Source organism: Ailuropoda melanoleuca, chromosome 6 (assembly GCF_002007445.2).
Source record: "Ailuropoda melanoleuca isolate Jingjing chromosome 6, ASM200744v2, whole genome shotgun sequence".
Taxonomy (NCBI): domain Eukaryota; kingdom Metazoa; phylum Chordata; class Mammalia; order Carnivora; family Ursidae; genus Ailuropoda; species Ailuropoda melanoleuca.
Window position 1 is genome coordinate 107,756,742 of NC_048223.1, and position 7,051 is coordinate 107,763,792.

The window sequence follows — 7,051 nt, forward strand, 5'->3', positions numbered from 1 at the left end:
CGCGGAGTGCTAGCTGTGTTGGGGGACTTCCTATTCCTGTTTTATTGTTTCTATCAGTCTCCGCTGCCGTTTCCTCCCCCACCCCGCCCCCTCCCCGTCTCTGCCAGTTTAGATGATAAGGTTGGGTGGGCTCCTGGTCTTTCCCTCCTTAGTCTCCGCGAGTTAGCGTCTTGACCTTAGCTTAAGCAGAGCCTGCGTGTCCCAGCCTGGGGGAGATCCCAGGAAGGCAACAGCAGAGAATGATGTAATTAAATGATTGTGTGTGTGTGTGTGTGTGTGTGTGTGTGTGTGTGTGTGTGTGTGTGGTTTGGGGGACTTTTCCATCAATTATTACGCTTAGATTCCTTTCCGGACCTCCTAAAGCGCTCACTGTATTTGAATTCAATCTTCCTGCATTTTGTGGGCATATATCTTGTCTTCTCAAAGAGACCACAAACTCACTGAGGACAGGAATTGTGAGCAACTTGGAAGAAGGGGCCAGTTTATTTTGTTTGCCATTTTTATCCTCTGCTAGACACAGTGTCCTACGCGGTAGGAAATCTGTCAGTCATTAATTGAATAAATACGTATTGTGAGTCTATTCTATGTCTGTATGCAAATAGATACAAAAAAAAAAAGCACGGTGCTATATTCATCCCGTGTCCTGTGTGCCTAGCCCAGGGCTACTAACACATACCTGAAGATTCTTACCAGCAAACTTCAAGTCTGTGCTGCGTGTTCTGTCACTAATTTGCTGTGGGGTCTCAGACAAAGTGGCAATCTCTCAGCTTCCCACACTTGAAAATTAAGTGGTTGAGTTAGATGACCTTTAAAATTCCTTCCACTCCTAAAATTCTGTAATTGTGTGATTATAATGTCTGCCCAGCCCAGCTCCCCTGCTACTGTTCAAAGTTCAGATGAAGATTTATAGTAGGTGAATGGGCTTTGAAAATTACAAAGAATTTCTCAAAATCCAAGCCTTTTTCAAATGGAAAGTTTGCTTCTAAGGGTTGAAATACCTTCAAATTTCTTTGTAGTCTTTATGTGCCTAATAACACTTCCTTATCACCTGGTAGGGATTAAATTATTCAATGCATATTTATTGATTAGATAAATGAACGTCACGTAAAATAATACAATCTTCAGTTTTTAATTACATTTTTGTTCATTTTCACACTTGCAAAAGTAACCTCACTGAAAAATCTGAATTGTGAGTTTGTGATAGGAACAATTTAAAAGTAGCAGTGATAATTATTCTTCAATTAATGATACCCCTTTTGATACTGTTTAAGAGGAATTTCTCTTATATCAGTCCAACCCAGAGCTGTGTTACACAAACAAGAATTTAAATTCTTGCTTTCAGAGCCAATCCAAGAAATATGCAAATGCAAGGAGGCAGACTTCTTAGTCTTTAAACGTGAGTACTTAAAGCAAAGAGTGACCTGTTTGTCTGTAAGGGAGACACAGACTGTTCTTCCAAAAGCACCTTAACTACCCAAGCCTGGATCCTCCTAAGAAAGGAACACTGTCTGAAAGGCTTCTAGATGGAGAGGAGAGCCAGAGGTCCTCCCTCCTCCCAAAACTGCAAGTGCTCTTCCTTAAAACCCAAGGCAGCTGTTTTCCTCTCCTGAGAAAAGTTTTCAGAGCTTTGTGGGATTGTGTGCTTAATGCCTTTTTTCTGTGTCTTGCTAACCTCCTTTCCAGTCTGGATGAGTGTGTGAGATTTCTTTCAAGAGAGGAAAAATCAGATTAAAGAGTCAGAACCCGAATAAATTCCCATCCTAATATAGGACTAGAAAATGCAAAATGGAAAAAATAGAAATTAGTGTATTCAAATTTTCTCATCTTAATCTATTATTGCCCTACCAAAATTTAGATGGTTTTGTTTTCAAAATGAAGTTCCACCTGAAGAATTGGTAGAAAGAGCTGATTTTTCCCTCCCAAATCATTTATAACTCCCATCTTTTAAACAGACCCATTACAATAATCCCTTTAAAATGAAATCATTTGCAATCCATTTGCTGAGAATTCATAGAGGGCAGGCGCTTTTTAAATGCCTGATTCTAATTATTCATTTGAGAGAAAGGTTACACAGATGTGGGTGAAATTGGCTCCAAGTATTTTTTTTTTTATAAAATCATTTTATTTCTTATGTCTCTGATCCTTTGTCAACAAGCAGAAAAGGAAAGTACCAGTGATTCCTTATACCATTTTCTTTTCCTGGAAGACTACAAGAAATGGTCTAATTATGGGGGAAAGTGGGCCAGCCTATTTCAAGGTATTTCCAATCCAACAACTCACTAAGCAACCCAACAGATTTTCTTAATGTACTGCATTAAGAAGGGGTTATTAGGAAAATAGTCGCTATCAAACGCGAGTAGAGAACATAGATCTGTAATTCCAATAAGGAGTCTTTTCATTGACATGTGAAAAATATGCCACCACCTAGGCTGTGGCCATCATTTCTCACCCGACCGACACAACAGCCTCCTAACCGCTCTCCCCATTCCACAACTGCTCTGCTCCATCTTATCTCTGCAATAGTCATCTCCGAAGTGGGGTACAAGCACCCAGATAGTACCGCAGGGTAGTTCATTGTGTGCAGGAAGAAAACAACCATGTTAATATTTAATTACCAATTAACACATATAAATGTATGTTTCTATCTATCTATACACAGAGAGACAGAAAACGAATATGAACATTTTGGAGCCACGTGCTAACTTGTGTTGCATGATCAAAAGGTTCAGATGACTTGCCCTGCAAAACAGAAAAAGTGGTCTTTGGAATGGATAAGAAAATATTATTCCTTGCCACTTTTTGAAATTCTTCACTGACTTACCTTTGCAAACAGAACAAAATCCCCATGGGATTCTTGCATGGCCAATTAGGCCTGCAAGAGGTGAAAGCTGCCTGGTCTTCAACCACAATTGGCAGCTCTCTCCCCCCTCACCCATATGTTCCAGCCATTCTGGGCATCCCTTCCTCCCATGGGCCAAGTTTTTTCAACTCACTCAGTTTTGCATACGCTGCCTGGAATCCCCATGATCACCCCTACTCCACGTGGCTGACTCCTCTTCTCGGACATCTTCACTTTAAACGTACCTCCTTGGGGAGACTTTCCCTGACTCCCTACCCAGCGAGAAATTCCTTCACATCTTCCGTGTCAGTCCCCTAGTAGTTTCTTCTTAGCATATATGATAGCCTTCAATTATTTCATTTGAGTGTTTTTTTGCTAAAACTCCCCGGAAGACTACAGGTGGAACACATCTCCCTTATTCATCTGTTCTTTCCCCAGTGAGTACTTCAGTGCCTGACTCATCGGGAGCGCTCAATGAATAATGTTCGGCTGGCTGAGCCACATGGGTATAGCAGCCTCACCTGCACGATGTCCAATATTAACACTTTGTCAATCAGATGTGTACCCGTGCAAGAAAACATGCTAAGGATTTTACATGTATCACTCATTAATTAATTAAGCAATTAATTAATTAATTATTTTAAACAAAACTCAGCGAAGTACGATCACTGTTCCCACTTCACAGATCCCTTTACACAACAAGGCAGTCACACAGCAATTTAGTGCAAGAGGAAGGCTTCAATGTAGGCATCTTATTCCTAATATGTTCCTGACTTGATGCAATACTCCTTTTCCTCCAAATCTGACTGATAACAGATAATGTTTATTGGTGATTTATTTTGTGCCAGGCACTTCAAATAGCACTTTGAATAATTTCTAGTAATATTGAACAAACAATTTTGAAAACAAGTTGTTTAGGTTGAAGGTAAAATTTGTATTCTCCAATTTATATTTGCTTTTATTTGGTGTGGGAGGGGTTAATGTTAAAGACGGTGGTGTATTCACTACACACATGACCTCCCTGCACCAGTTACAGGAGCTATCACATCGGTTTCCTGTCTTCCCCTTTCCCTAGGTCTCTTCATAGCTAGTGGATAACTTGGCTTCAGCTGCACTAAATCACATTATATGCTTCATCATTAGAACAGTATCTTTTAATAGCTCTCAAAATACTTGGCTCCCCTTGGATACCATTGAGACAAGGTGTCTTGCATTTCAGATCAATTACAGGAGGAACCTTAGAAAGAAAGTGAGAGAGAATAATATGGAGACCCTTCTCATTACCTACTGAGGGGATGATGGGAGTTTTGAAAAACTGCCCTTTAAAATACTTTCAGGTATCAACAAATACTGGCCTGGGTCTGAATCCAGCAATTGTATCTCTTCTCGTATACCCAATTTAAGTGGCTTTAATGGAAGAGCTTAAACTCTCTTATCTGTAAAAATCTGTCTAAGATTATATACTTGACTCATAAGGATGTTGTAAAAGTTAATTCAACTTCATATACCTCTCGGAAATAACAACACAGCTTTGTATTTACATAAATCCTATCTCATCAGACCTCTAAAGAGTTTTTGGGGTTTTTTTCCTCTAGTTTAATAAATCTTGCAGCAGCTTCAAAAGGTAGGTAGGGGGCAGTTTTTGCCTGCATCATACAGAATAAAAAGAAATTTATCCAAGGTCATGGAGTTTGAGAAAAAACTTAGAACTGAATTTTGTTATACTTCACCTCTACCATTTAGTCCAAATCTGCACCCAATTTATATATATGTGAATTAAAATTCCATATTATTTTTGTTTAGCTACTATGCACTGCCTAACACAATCATTTCAGGTTTCAAAAGATGGTTTGTATAATTAAGTAGGAAGAGAAAAGCATGAAATAATATCATTGTCATTGTGTGAACTCATATATGTATATTTTTCCCATTCGAATAGTCCTACTTAATGTGAAATAGATAAAATGTGCACTATGACTAAGTAAGTTTATTTAAAGCCATATTATTAAACTTTTAAAAATATACCTTTATCAAAGTCTTAGAATGTTTTTAAAAATTGTAGTCTTAGGGGCGCCTGGGTGGCACAGCGGTTAAGCGTCTGCCTTCGGCTCAGGGCGTGATCCTGGCGTTATGGGATCGAGCCCCACATCAGGCTCCTCTGCTATGAGCCTGCTTCTTCCTCTCCCACTCCCGCTGCTTGTGTTCCCTCTCTCGCTGGCTGTCTCTATCTCTGTCAAATAAATAAATAAAATCTTAAAAAAAATTGTAGTCTTAAAATTATGTAGAAACTATAAAAAGTAACTTCTATCATCTGTCTCCTGTCCTCCAATTGTCTGTTAGTCCAAAATAAAAAGCCTTTATCATAGTAAATCACAAAACCAACTTCATAACACTGTTTTGGATTCCAGTCTCCTTGAAAGTACAAATAGTAAGAAAATACAAATAAATTGGAGCTACATTTTGCTTCTTTTTCTTTGGGAGTACTGGGTAGGGGGGTGAAGAGAGAGAGAGACAGAAAGCCACTCCCCAAATCTTTAAGGGCCACTGAGATGACCACCAAAAGCTCTCATGTCACAGGAAGTCTTTGGTTATTTTTGTCTCTTTTCCATAGAACTGATCCAAGGAGGAATGAGGTTAACATTGAAGCCAAAATCAGTAGATTTCTAGGGCATAATATTCTAGCAGAATACAACTCCAAAAAATGTACGGTAGCCGTTGAAAAATAAGATCTTTGGGACTCCTCTCTCAAAGCGCAAGAGTAGCTTGCAAAGAAAAGGAGGAAACCAATCAAAGAGTAAGTAGCACAGTTGGGTAAACATTAACTACTTTGTGCGGCTTCCCATTTCTCTCTATGATCTGGACAAAGAGTAGATGCAGCCCAGCCCCCAAGAGTCCAGATATCCCCAACAGTATGTTAATCTCTGATAGGAGCACAGAAAGGAAAGGAAGAGAAATGATCAAAGCCCAAAGTATATTGTGTTGATCCACCAGTGTGGGGCTTAAATTCCTAAATTTTGAAGTCAAAATCCTACCTTTCAATCCAGTATATGCCACTCACTAGCTGTACAAGATCATTTGACTTTCTGAATCTCTGTTGCCTACTCTGTAAAGTGGACATTCCATCACCTTCTACAGGTAAGGTTGCTCTATATGGAGCAAATGCACAAATCACACAGAGCAAGACATGTTAGCCGTTGTTAATATCACCTTCTATGTGACTGTTCAAATATCACCTTCCATGTGACGCTGTTCTCCAACATGCCTCCCTAGATGGAGACAAGAAGTTCAAATCCAGTCAAAAATAAACTTATTTCCTGCTAGAAATAAAACAAAATTTAAAGGCCACCATACCCATAAAATATAACAAGAGAAGTAGAGAACAGGGGTTGAAACTCATACGTTTTGTGTTGTAATTAAATTAAAAGGATGGAATGAACTACTGCCTTCTTACATCTTGTCAAAACTGTCTTTTGTGTGAATCATTGTACAAGGAATCTTCCCTTGAGCTTTACAAGCTTCTAGGAGGTAAGCAGTCAATTGGACGGTAGTCTGAAATTTTGACTATGTACTTGAATTATTCTTTGCAATGTGGAAAATTAAGAAAGGTCAGAGAGGAATCCCTTATTTAATACATCATGGAGTAAATACATACAATTTATCATGTAGAGATATTCTAGAGTCTGAAGATGTGAGTAAGCTTAGATCAACACTTAGACGTAGACCCGTGATTGTTTGCCTTGAACAATGTTACTAGGAAGTGCTCAGCTAGCTACCTTTATCTGCTGAGGTACTGCTATTAGGTATGAATCAGAGTCACATTGTGGGCAGAGGCTGGTCCATTTTCTAAAGTCAGATGTGGTCCTAGCTGTGGTGCTCTGAAGAATCCCTATCTAAGAAGGTGATTGATTCATTGTTCGTCTAGTGTTATGTGCCTGCTATTTAGGTGCTGGACTTCTTCAGGGGTCCTGCACCAAAGTCTTTTATTCCATTTCTCCATCTCCTAGTTTAACTCCCTGATATTTCTACGTTTTGATTCTCTTACCTACTTAGATTCACGTTATCTACTTTTGTTTCCTTGATATCTGCTGACCATGGATTCAACTCTGAATTTATAGCCTCATGGTACCTGTGAGTCATCCTTTTTTATAACCTAACTCTTGGTCCCTGCCTACCATGGTCTATGCCATTACCTCCTAGACTTGGACATTTCAT